The sequence below is a fragment of the Ursus americanus genome, chromosome 3 (assembly GCF_024610735.1).
Source record: "Ursus americanus isolate L20-20 chromosome 3, mUrsAme1.1.p, whole genome shotgun sequence".
In the NCBI taxonomy this organism is placed as follows: domain Eukaryota; kingdom Metazoa; phylum Chordata; class Mammalia; order Carnivora; family Ursidae; genus Ursus; species Ursus americanus.
Window position 1 is genome coordinate 28,165,610 of NC_142129.1, and position 12,036 is coordinate 28,177,645.

General features: G+C 40.5%; 1 long non-coding RNA gene and 1 pseudogene across 1 annotated transcript in view; one reads left to right on the forward strand and one right to left on the reverse strand.

Moving 5' to 3' along the window:
* The window catches only part of LOC148110355 (uncharacterized), a 73,296-nt gene that overhangs the window by 18,923 nt on the left and 42,337 nt on the right, over positions 1–12,036 (forward strand). The window lies entirely within an intron of this gene.
* Positions 9,514–10,971, reverse strand: LOC123789560 (non-POU domain-containing octamer-binding protein pseudogene; annotated as a pseudogene).

Sequence of the window (12,036 nt, forward strand, 5' to 3'; positions counted from 1 at the left end):
GCATGCCACTCTTGATATCAGGGTTGTGAGTTCAAGCCACATATTGGGCATGGAACCTACCTAAAATGAAAAAACAAACAAACAAAAATAAACAAACCCCAAAACTTAATATTTAGGGTTTTAAGCTTAATTCCATTCCTGATTTTGTGTTTATTTTTTCAATTAACATAAAATGGGCCCCATGGGTCCTATTTCTTAATACACACCCACACATACATATATACTCATATATGCATAATTTTCTCCATGTTACACATTACTTAATTGAGAGACATTTGTGGTCTACTAGGTTTTCCTATTATTGAAATGTTATTAAGTATCTGCTTTTTGGAGTTTGAATTAATTAACTACTGACATTTAAAAGTCTTAAATACCTAGACTTGTCAATTAAAATTAGGTACAGCATTATTGGATTTTTATTGGAAACTTTGTTTAAATTGTTTCAAGATAATCTCCAACAGGTCACGGAAAAAGCAACTTCTAACTACGTCCAGATCAGAATCCCCTAGGGAAAGGGCTTGTCTGTGCTTCATGGAATCAGGCACCATCCAAAGATTAGGTTTATTCTAATTTTCTATAGGCTTAAAATTTGTAGGTAAGCGGAAAGGTCAGTTCCATCAGTCCTGAGGTTGTCTTAGTGAACCATCATGAATTGGATTAAAGGTTCTTTGGCCTTTCCCCTTGAGTCATTCTCTCTGCTGAGGGAGTAGCAGGAGCTGGCCTGCTTACCAACCAGGGCCATGTTCGAAATAGAATTAGGCTGTGTTATAATTGATAGGTTGTAAACAACAGCTTCAAATGTGGCATGTCACTGGTTGGTAATGTGATATGAGTTGGAAAAAACTATTCTTATGGTGGTGGTGGTGTGGGATCTGTGAGTTGCAGAATTATTGCCAAAGGTGGTTGGTGATTGCCTTGCAACTTCTCTCTGCCCCTGCATCTCCCCCTCCCCACCCAGATACCTAGAGTGGGGAAGTGTGGTAAGCATAGGACAGGGCATGTAGTATCACAGCAAAGAAATAAACTTTATTAAGGCTCTGGAAAATAAGTGATGGGTTTCAAGGAACCAAGCACCCAGCTGAAGGCTTGAAAGGAATGGTGCTGTAGCTGCCAGGAGCAAATGCAGGTGCGCCTAGAGAACGCTGGCTATGAAGGATCCAGGAGAGGGAGAGACTGGCAGATGGGGAGTTTTAGTTTCTGACAGCAGTAACTTAGGTTCATGCTGTTTATTTGTATTTTCTCTTGAAGCCTTTTCGTCGTTGTTGTTCCTAATAAACTTGTGATCATAGTGATAGCAGAATAGGGCAAGCTCTTCCTATCCCTTATTTTAGATCTTTCAGGGATGGTGGGGTAAAGGTGGGGATAGAAAAGGGGTTGTAAAGGCTAGCAAAGTAATTATTCCACAGGGCTAATTAATTTGGGGGCTTGTGGCCCACATTTCTATGGTTGATGTAGAAGGTTGCTGGTACACTAAGCCGCTGGAGAAGTGTTATCACCAGCAGCATTAGTGAAAAGGTGACATTTGGCAGAGAGAGAGAGCTGAGCTTGGTTTTTGTCACTACTTCTCTTGTAGAATGTTATTTTACCAACATTGTGACAGAGTTTAGTTCAGGAAATGGGCCTTTGGAAATTATCTTTACCCTTACTATTTTTTTTTTAAGATATTTATTTATTTGACAGAGAGAGACAGACTGCGAGAGAGGGAACACGAGCAGAGGGAGTGGGAGAGGAAGAAGCAGACTCCCAGCAGGATCACGCCCTGAGCCAAACGCAGATGCTTAACGACCGAGCCACCCAGGCGCCCCTTTACCCTTACTATTTTTATAAAATGCAGTAGGGGAAATTGCCCAGATGGAAGAATAACAGGGAACATGCATCACCGTAGTGTGAGTTTCCCCCCTATACTCACAGCCATTCCTGGCAGCACCTTAGTTAAGGTTATAAGTGTGTATATTGTGTGGGGGGGGAAGGAATAAAAGCACAAGACAGAAAATGTAAGAGACCTAGGATAGAGAAGGAAGAGTGTGTGAAAGGTAACAATTGCTAACAGTTACTACGCATTTACCTGGCTGGTGCTGTTCAAGTGTTTTACACATATTAACACATTTAATCTTTACTTATTTATTTTAAATATTTATTTAAGTACTCTACACCTGACTGGGGGCTCGAACTTGCAACCCCAGCATCAAGAGTCACACGCTCTTCCACTGAGCCAGCTAGGTGCCCCAACACATGCAGTCTTTATAACAGCACCATAATGGAGGTGCTGTTATAATCTCTGTTTTCCATATGATGAAACAGGCACAGGGAAGTTAAACAATTTGCTTATAGTCATATAGCTAGTTAACGGGCAGAGTCAGAATTAGATGCAGGGAAGTTCCAAAAGCCAGGCTCTCAGTCACTTTACTACGTTGCTACAAAGTACAGGACACAGATGTGGATTGACAGGGCTAAGGCAGTGGGGATGTTTTAGGGCGGGGCAATGGGGGCTGCATCAAATGGGAGCCCAGTCAGGGTGTGATGTATGCCTACCTCTCAGGGGTGTCAAATACAAGATTTCTGCCAGGGTGACAGATTGCATCAAGGGGTTTCCCACGTCCGTTTTGAGTCCAAGATTTTGTGACCCTTTAATTGGCCTGGAAGAATGAAATACAAAGTGAAAAGGGGCTGGTGAACAGGTGGGCAGTATGCACTGAGGTGTTGGACAGACCTTTTGACCAGGAATGGATGAATCACAGAACTTAGGTTCACAGAAGGCATTCTCTATCTGATGCATCTGTCTTTTCTCTGCTATGCCTGGCAAGCGGGTAAGACCCTGCTGGAACTAACTTCAGAGAGAGCTCACTGCTCTGTTTCTGTTTCCCAGCATAGCTCTAATGGTTCCTAAGTTCCTCTTTAACTAACAGTTGCTAATGTTTCTGAAACCTCTACCTCTCAAGACCATTTAGAGCGAGCTTAATCTCGAGTCTACAGTAGGCTTTCAATCTTTGTTTCCTGTTTTTTCCTGGTGAATTCTTCCCAGTTTCTTCAGTTTTCTTCTGAATGTGATCATTCATCATCCTGCTAATTTCTTCTGAATAGTCTTTAGTTTGGCAGGAGCCCTGGGGAGGGTGGTACCTGAATTGAATTTAATACCTTAGGTGTGGTCTGACTGACTTGGGGGAAAACTGGACAATCACCACCTTCCTTGTGGACTCCTTGACAAAGACTGCTATCTCATCAGCTCCTGAACAGTCTCTTCAGAGTTGACTCGGAGTGAGCTTATGGTCAATACAAACCTACAATCATTTTTAATCATGTGTTTCTCATCTAATATTTAAACTTATTTTTAACTAAGGACATGATATTACATATTTCTGTGACAGATTTCATCATTTAGGTTTATTCTGTTGTTTAGTCTTTTTGGATGTTGGTTCTGTCATGTGCAAGTAACTGCATCCAAGGTCTGTTTTCTTCAAGGTTTGGTTAACATGACATCAGTGTCTCATCTAAATGATTAAAACAAATGGTGAAAAGGCAGGTCAGAGCCTTGTGGTCTGACTCTAGGAGCTCTCATCAGAAGCAGTTTTTGTTCTCTTCGGAAAGCTAAAGCATTCTAAAAGTCAGGACAAGCAGCTGTTCTGAATTTTAGCTAAAAAGAATCCCAGATGTCTGGAAAAGCCCCTTTATGACTTCTACATCTCTCTCTCTCTTTTTTTTTGTTTGTGTTTTTAAGATTTTATTTATTTATTTGAGAGAGAGAGAGAGCACAAGTGGGAAGTAAGAGCAGGGCGAGAGAGAGCAGCAGACTCCCCCGCTGAGCAGGGAGCATGACCTGGGACTCAATCCCAGAACCCTGAGATCAGGACCTGAGCTGAAGGCAGCTGCTTAACTGACTAAGCCACCCAGGCGCCCCTATGACTTCTACATCTTATCGATGCACCTGTGTATAGGTCTACATCTGGGATGAATCATTGAGTTATGCATGGGTTTGTGGGTCTTGAGTGAGAACTTGTTCTCCCAATGTGTGTCTCTCCAAATTCCCTCTTGTAAGGACACCAGTCATATTGGATTAAGGGCCCATTCTACTCCATTTACTACTATGACCTCATTTCAACTAACTACTTTTGCAGTGACCCTATTTCCAAAAAGGGAAATCTGAGGTCCTAGGGAATAGGGGTTCAACATACAAATTTTGGGAGACACAATTCAACCCATAACATGCGATGAACATGTGATGGGTTGCCCTGACCTGTTTCAGCTGCTGAAGATTCTGCTGGAGAGAGTCTGCAGCCATCACACCTTTCTAGCACTGCCTTCAGCTGAAGAAAACTACCTCTCTCAAGATTTGGCTTCCTTCTAGGGCAGTGTGCCTCAAAACACTGAGCAATGAGTGGGTGTAGTTTCCCAGCACCTTTGTCCCAACTTGGATATTTCTGAATGGCCATCCCAGCTGCAGAGCTTCCTGTGGGGTCAGATGGGGCCTTCATTGGAACCATCCCATCCCACCTTCTCCGTTTGCCCCATCTTGCTTCTGACCCCTCCCTTACACAGGGGGTGATCCAAAGACCACTCCCTGGTAAACTTCTGCAGGCTAATCACTGTTTCAGAGTCAGCTTCCAATCTATGACACAAGGTAGTATTTATCAAAAACTCCTAAAATTTCAAAGAATCTTGCTCGTGAGTCACAATCTGAGCTGATGTATAAAGATGGCCTGTGCCACAGATAATTTTTTCTATCACTTTTCAAATTGCTGAATGTATCAGTCTCTTATCTTGCTTTCTGGGTCATCCCTAATGCACTTCATAGCATCTGGCTTTATCATAAAAGTGTGTGGATAGGTGGATTTAAAATGTTGTATGCGGAGAGGGAAGGAAGACTGATGGGGAGCACAGTGGTAAGGAATAAAAATGCCAGTTTATTATAAATTGATCAGCTGCCCCAATTGTTAAAAATGCCAGTTGGTGGTATGAAACCATCATTTTCTCTATAAATTGTTATAAAAATTACAGAGTAGGCTGATTTTCAACCCAGATGAAAAGCTATGGTTTATATACAGAAACATGGGAGATTGTATAGGTGATTAAAGACTTTTGAGGTGGTTGGGCTCAGGCTATAGGTCAATGCTGCCATTCTCCAGCAGTGGGACCTGGGGACACCTTTCATTTCCTCATGAGAGAATTGCAGAATTGTGTGGACTAGAGAAGGCACCTAAGTGGGTTCATGGCATCTACTAGAACATCAGTAAATTGTATTCAACTAGCAGTAACAACAATAAGTACTGTATTTGGAAGTGGAATGATAAATTATTTCAAGTGGCTCCTATATATATTTAAAATGTATTCTAAAATGAACATAACAATGTATAGATTAACTAGAAACATGGCTCGTGTTGGCTCATACTTTTAAGATCCTTCTGCTGAAATCATCTCTGCTCCAGCAATGCCAAGATTATGCTGAAGAATATGTTTTCTGTCTGTGTAGTGTTTCAAATAGCATCTTCACATCCAATTTCCTGAATTGTCATTTCAACAGTTTGCAGTGAAAGTAGTAAACTATCACTTGAAAAGGATGTATTATATAAAATGTGTTTCTAAGAAACTCGAATTTATTTGAAAAATTTTGTTGGGTCTCAATTTGCTAATGAAAAACATTATTTCATGTAAGTAGCTTTCTCAAGAATTGAAACTTCTCCATTAAGTGCTAAAGATTTCATATGGCACCAGGTTTTTAAAGGTTTTTAAAAGAACACCTAAAAGCACCAGTGAACAGCTTATTCTGCCTGTGTGTTCAGAATTAGAATAAAGCTTTTGACAATATCATCAATGCACTGACATTATTATTAAAGGTCCTTAACCTTATTATGGAACAGTTGAACAATACTTGTTTGTTCATCCCAGAATCACATAAGAAAGATCATTGGGTTTCAAGGTTTTCGGGTGCTTTTTCCTTTCCTTTTTTTTTTAAACCAAAAGTGATGTTGGCAAAGACAAAGAACAGAGTGACAAAAGCAGATTGTACCTGTGGGGACAAGTTCTCATGTTATCGTTAATAGCGATAAGAGTCTTTAAACGTGGGTAATTTTTTTCATGCACTTATTTTTTTTTAAAGCATAGTACTTGCATAAAATTGCTTTTTTCCCTTTGGAATTCACTTACCCTTTGAGAGGTTGTAAAATAACGTGTTATATGAATTTACAGTGGGTATTTCAATAGTGTCTCACATTGCATCAAGTAAGGAACATAAGGGTTTAATCAGGGCATTGCTAGGTTTAATATGCTCTCACATAGCCCAGTGCGACTGGGATGCACAGCTATTACATTTTTGAGGATGTAACATTCTAATGTACTTCACCACTTTATTTTTTAGTTTCTTAAATATTTATAGACATGTATAAAGAAGACAAAAGTGGTGCAGCTGTGCCATCCAAATACCTCCAGTTGAACTCTTTAATAAAAAAGAAAAAGTACTACAGTCACGTGATTAGAAAGTTACAATAGGGCTCTCAATGTATTGGTAACATATAGTATTGGTAATGTTTTAAGATAATGTGATTCACAGGAATTCATTTTATTATTATGCTGCAAAATATATGTGAATGTTACGTATATAGTTTTGTATGTATCCAGTGTTACATGGAGGACAATCTTTAACTCTCCCTCAAATAAATGAACAACAAATGGGGGACCTGGGTGGCTCAGTTGGTTAAGCACACGACTCTTGATTTCAGCTCGGGTCGTGATCTCAGGATGGTGAGATTGAGCCCCGCTTCAGGCTCCACGTTGGGCATGGAGCCTGCTTGAGATTCTCTCTCTCCCTCTTTCTCTGCCCCTCTCCCCCGCACCCCCTGTTTGTGCACTCTCTCTAAAATAATAAAATAATAATAATTAAAATAAAAATAAATGAACAACAAAAATAGACCGAAATAAAAAATAAAAATTTCTTCCGTTCTTAGGTACTCTTCTTAAAGGAAACTCCTATTTTGCCAATTTCTAGTGTATCTTTCTTGAAAATGTTCTATGCATTTAAAATATATTTTTTAAATATTCCTTTTATTGGACTGTAAAGACAGCATAAGCCTGCCAGGGAATCAGACTCCAGAGCTAGAAAGTTTGGGCTGGAATCCTGTCTCCTCCAACGACATTACGTGACTTTGAATAATCTATTTAATCTCTCTGTGGGTCAGTACTTTCATCTGTAAAATGGAGCTAATAAGCCTCAGAGGTTTGTTTTTAGGATTGAACATGTTACGTTAAACACACTCCTGGCATATCGCATTCAGGAAATGTGAGCTACTACTGCTATGACAAGCAGATGGTTTTTCAGTTTTATTGAGGTATAATTGACAAATAAAATTGTAAGATATTTAAAGTGTACGACATGATGGTTTGATATATGTATACATTGTGAAAGTATTAATTCACACATCCATCACATTGCATTATTGCCTTTTTTTTTGGTGAAAACATTTAAGTTCTACTCTTTTAGCAAATTTCAATTATATAATACAGTGTCGCCAACCTGTTTATTGTGTTATACTTTAGAACCTCAGTCCTTATTTATCTTATAATGTAAAGTTTGTACCCCTTTATCAGCCTGTACTTCTTTCCCTCACCCCCTACCTAGCCCTTGGCAACTGCTTTTCTACTGTTTTAGGAGTTTAACCTTTTTTTTTTTTCTTTAGATTTCATATATAAGTTATAACCTGCAGTATTTGTTTTCTTTGTAGGGCTTATTTCACTTAGCATTATGCTCTCTAGTTTCACCCATATTGTTGTAAATGAAAGGATTTCGTCCTTTTTAAAGGTTGAATAATATTCCATTACATGTGTATATACCACATTTTCTTGACCCATTCATCCATTAATGGGCATTAGGTTGTTTCCATATCTTGGCTATCATGAATAATGCAATGGACATGAAAGTACAGTTATCTCTTTGAGAAAATGATTTTGTGTCCTTTGGATATATACCCAGAAGTGGGATTGCTGGATTACATGGAAGTTCTATTTTTAATTTCTTGAGGAACCTCCACACTGTATTCCATTGTGACGGTATCAGTTTGCATTCCCACCAACAAAGCACAAGGGCTCCCTTTTCTCCACATCCACACCAGCATTTGTTCTCTCTGTCTTTTTGATAAGAGCCATCCTAACAAGTGTGAGGTGATATCTCATTGTGGTTTTGATTTGCATTTCTCTGATGATTGGTGATGCTGAGCATTTTTTGATGTACCTGTCAGTCATTTGTATGTCCTCTTCGGAAAAATTTTGAGTTGATTTTTGTGTGTGGTCTAAGATAGGAGTTCGGTTTCATTTTTTTGCAGGTCGCCATCCAGTTTTCCCAACATTATTTGGTGAGGAGACTATCCTTTCCCATTGTATATTTTCGGCTCCTTTGTTGAAAATGAATTGACCATATAAGCACAGGTTTATTTCTGTGCTCTCTACACTGTTCCATTGACCTGTGTGCCTTTATGCCAATACCATACTGTTTTTTTAAGATACTGGAACTTGGGTAAATATATTTCTTTGACAATTTACTTATAAATATGAAAGTATAAATTTGAAGGAAGAATTATTGCAAAAATTAATGATGACATCTTGTTCATGAATTTTCTCATTTCTTTTTTTTTTAAAGACTTAAAACATTTTTAATAAGTTGATGCTGCATTACAGCTCCATTTCTCAGAAAAACTCCAAAGATATCAGGGACAAATCAAACATGGTATACGAATTTTAAAAAATGCATAGCATAACTACCTAAGATAGGCAAGGTTAAGAGCTAATGTCTGACCTTTAGCTCACAGTAACTGGTTCCCAAGATTGTACTAGGCCTATCAAGAAAATCTGTGAAGAGCAACATCATAGACACAAAAGCGCCATTCCTGGGTTGTCCTTAACAGAGAAAAAAGTTGGAGGCAATTTAACGCAAGATTTTTTAAAGATACACTAAAATGAAAATCTCTAAGAGGAAATGTCTTCCTTAGGACATGAAGGGGTAATATACGGTATATATCAGAACCATACGTATGTTGTCTGGTACCTCTGGGGACATGTGCCTGAATTCCCTGTGAGTGAATGGAGCAATGGGGCTAAGGTCTTGGGGGATGTTTGTTTTTGAGGTGTATGTGGCAGTGTCTCTGGGGTTGGAGGGTATAAGAATGAGAAAGCAAATACAACAAGATGGACAAAGAATGGAATGATTAAGATTAATGGGGGCTCTAACTGGATCCATTTTGCCATAGTTCCTCCCCACTCCACCCCACTCCAGGTCCTCAACAACCACATGAGACTTCAGGAATGCACCACACAGAATCAATTAGTTAAATGATATACCACACAGAACTGATTTGTTAAATATCGCCCTTCCCTTGCCCTCAGCCTCCAGGAAACTCCCTCAAAATAGTATAGGCAAAGAAGACCTAACTGTTGGGAGAAATTGCTAACACTTTTCCAGGACGGAAATTCAGGCTAGTCCAAAAAGGGTCCTTCTTTTAAGGGTTTTTGGGAAACTTGACATTGAAATTTTTATTAGTATTGGAAACATTCGTTTGGAGCAAATTCAACTCCAGGAGCTGCACGGTTGAATGCAGGGTGTTGGGGGGGGGTGTCACCAATTGCCCCAATTCCTTCCATTGTAGCAGCTTGGTCAAAGTGTTCAGTTGGTGGTGGGATCAGTCCCAAGGTTCCATCTGGCATCATGGTGACAGGTCCTGGAGGAGCTGGGGTACCAGCTGGCACTGGAGCAGGGGACATGGCGCCTCTCTTGTTGATGCCCATAGCAGTCTCACAGCCAGTTGGCCCATCCGTATCTCCTGTTCTCTCGCATCAGGGCATGTTTCCTTGAATCCTTCCTGCCGTCGCTGCCTCATTTCTTCCTGTTTCCTCTGCATCTCCTCCTCACGGTGCCTGCGCTCCTCCTCCTGCCTGAGCTCCAGTTGCTTTGTTTCTGTACTTCTTGGTTGTGCAGCTTTTCCATCCTCCGAAGTTCTTCTTGACCCCTCATCAGATCCTGTCTCATTAGCATGAGCTCCATCTCCAGCTTCTCACGAGCTTCCTTGATGTTGTGGTCCACTTGGTCCTGCTGCTGCTTCTCCATCTCAGTGAGCGCCTTCCAACACGTGGCATACTCACACTCAAAGGAGCCAGGATGTGCGGAGCTGGGTGGCTGCTCCTGGTGAAATTTCTCGTTCTTTATCACCAGCTTCTCTGGAGGTCCCTCTTCATCATCCAGCTTGTCCATGGGCTCCACAGTCACAGGCCGGGGAAGCGTGATTAGCAGGAAGGAGCCTTCATGCAGCTGTCCAGAGCTTTCCGAGCAGCTGGCTTCCCTGAGACTTCGGCAGTGCCTTTTCCTGAGAGTCTTCCTCGATCATCCAGAGGACTACAGTAAGCCCTTTCCACCTGGCCAGACACCGAAAAGGCTTCCTCCGGCAGTTCGTTGGAAACACACCAAGGGACGTTTCAGACTGTAAGGGATGTGCTATGGCAGGCAAAGCGCACAGGCAGCTGCTTTCCACGGAGCAGCACGTTGTCCAGTTCTACTTCGGCCATCTCCCCTTGGGTTCGAGTTTCCAAGCAGATAAAACCAAAGCCCTTATCCTTCTGAATGAAGACTTCACGGCCATCCCGTATTTCTCAAGTTGTTTCCTCATCTCCTCCTCAGTGACGTCAGGAGGAAGATTGCCCACAAAGAGCTGGCTACATTGGGTGAAGTTCTTCTCTCCTGGTTTCCTAAAATTCTTCAGGTCAATAGTCCAGCCTTCGTTTTGGCTGCTGGCTTGTTGTCCATTTGCAGGTATTGGTGGCGGTGGTGCTGCTGCCGGTGCTGGTGCTGGTGCTGGTGCTGGTGCTGCTGCTGATGGTGCTGCTGCTGCTGCGGTGCTGCTGCTGCTGATGGTGCTGATGATGCTTCCTCGGAGTATGGTTTTGCTTCTCCAAGTTAAAGGTTTTATTGCTCTGCATTTTTGCACCCTTCTACTGACTGTTCTCTCCCCAGAGTAACAGTGACGCTACATGGCCTCTACCATCTTAAGTTAAATTGTCTCATTTCTATGTCTACTAAAAATAAAGCAAGTGGTTTGTAACCAAAATGTAATTTAAAAAATTTTAATTCCAGTGTAGTTAAAACACAGTGTTATATTAGTCTCAGGTGTACAATAATAGTGATTCAATAATTCCATATATTATTCAGTCCTCATCAAGATAAGTGTGTTCTTAATCCGCTTCACCCACTTCACTCATCTCCTCACCCACCTCTTCTCTGGTAACCATCTGTTTGTTCTCTGCAGTCAAGAGTCTGTTTTTTGGTTTGTCTCTTTTTTGGTTGCTGATCATTTGTTTTGTTTAATTCCACATATGAGTGAAATCATATGATATTTGTCTTTCTCTGACTGGCTTATTTTGCTTAGCATTATACTCTCTAGCTTCATCCACATTGTTGCAAATGGCAAGATTTCATTCTTTTTTATGGCTGAATAATATATCATCATACATACATATGTATATTTCTTTTTTGTTTGTCCTACAATTGTATATTTCTATATACCACATAGTCTTTATCCATTCATCTATTGATGGACATGGGTTGCTTCCATAATTTGGGTATTGTAAATAATGCTGCAATAAACAGGGGTGCATGTATCCCTTCAGATTAGAGTTTTTGTATTCGTTGGGTAAATACCCAGTAATGCGATTATTGGATCATAGGGTAGCTCTTTTTAAAAATTTTTTGAGGAACCTCCATATTGTTTTCCACACTGGCTGCACCAGTTTACATTCCCACCAACAGTGCAAGAGGGTTCCTTTTCTCCACATCCTTGCCAACACTTGTTTCTCGTGTTTTTTATTTTAGCCACTCTGGTAGGTGTGAGGTGATATCTCATTGTGGTTTTGATTTGCATTTCCCTGATGATGAATGATGTTGAGCATATTTTCATGCGTCTGTTGGCCATCTGTATGTCTTCTTTGGAGAAATGTCTGTTCATGTCTTTTGCCCATTTTTAAATTGGATTATTTGTTTTTTGGGTGTTGAGTTATATCAGTTCTTTTTTT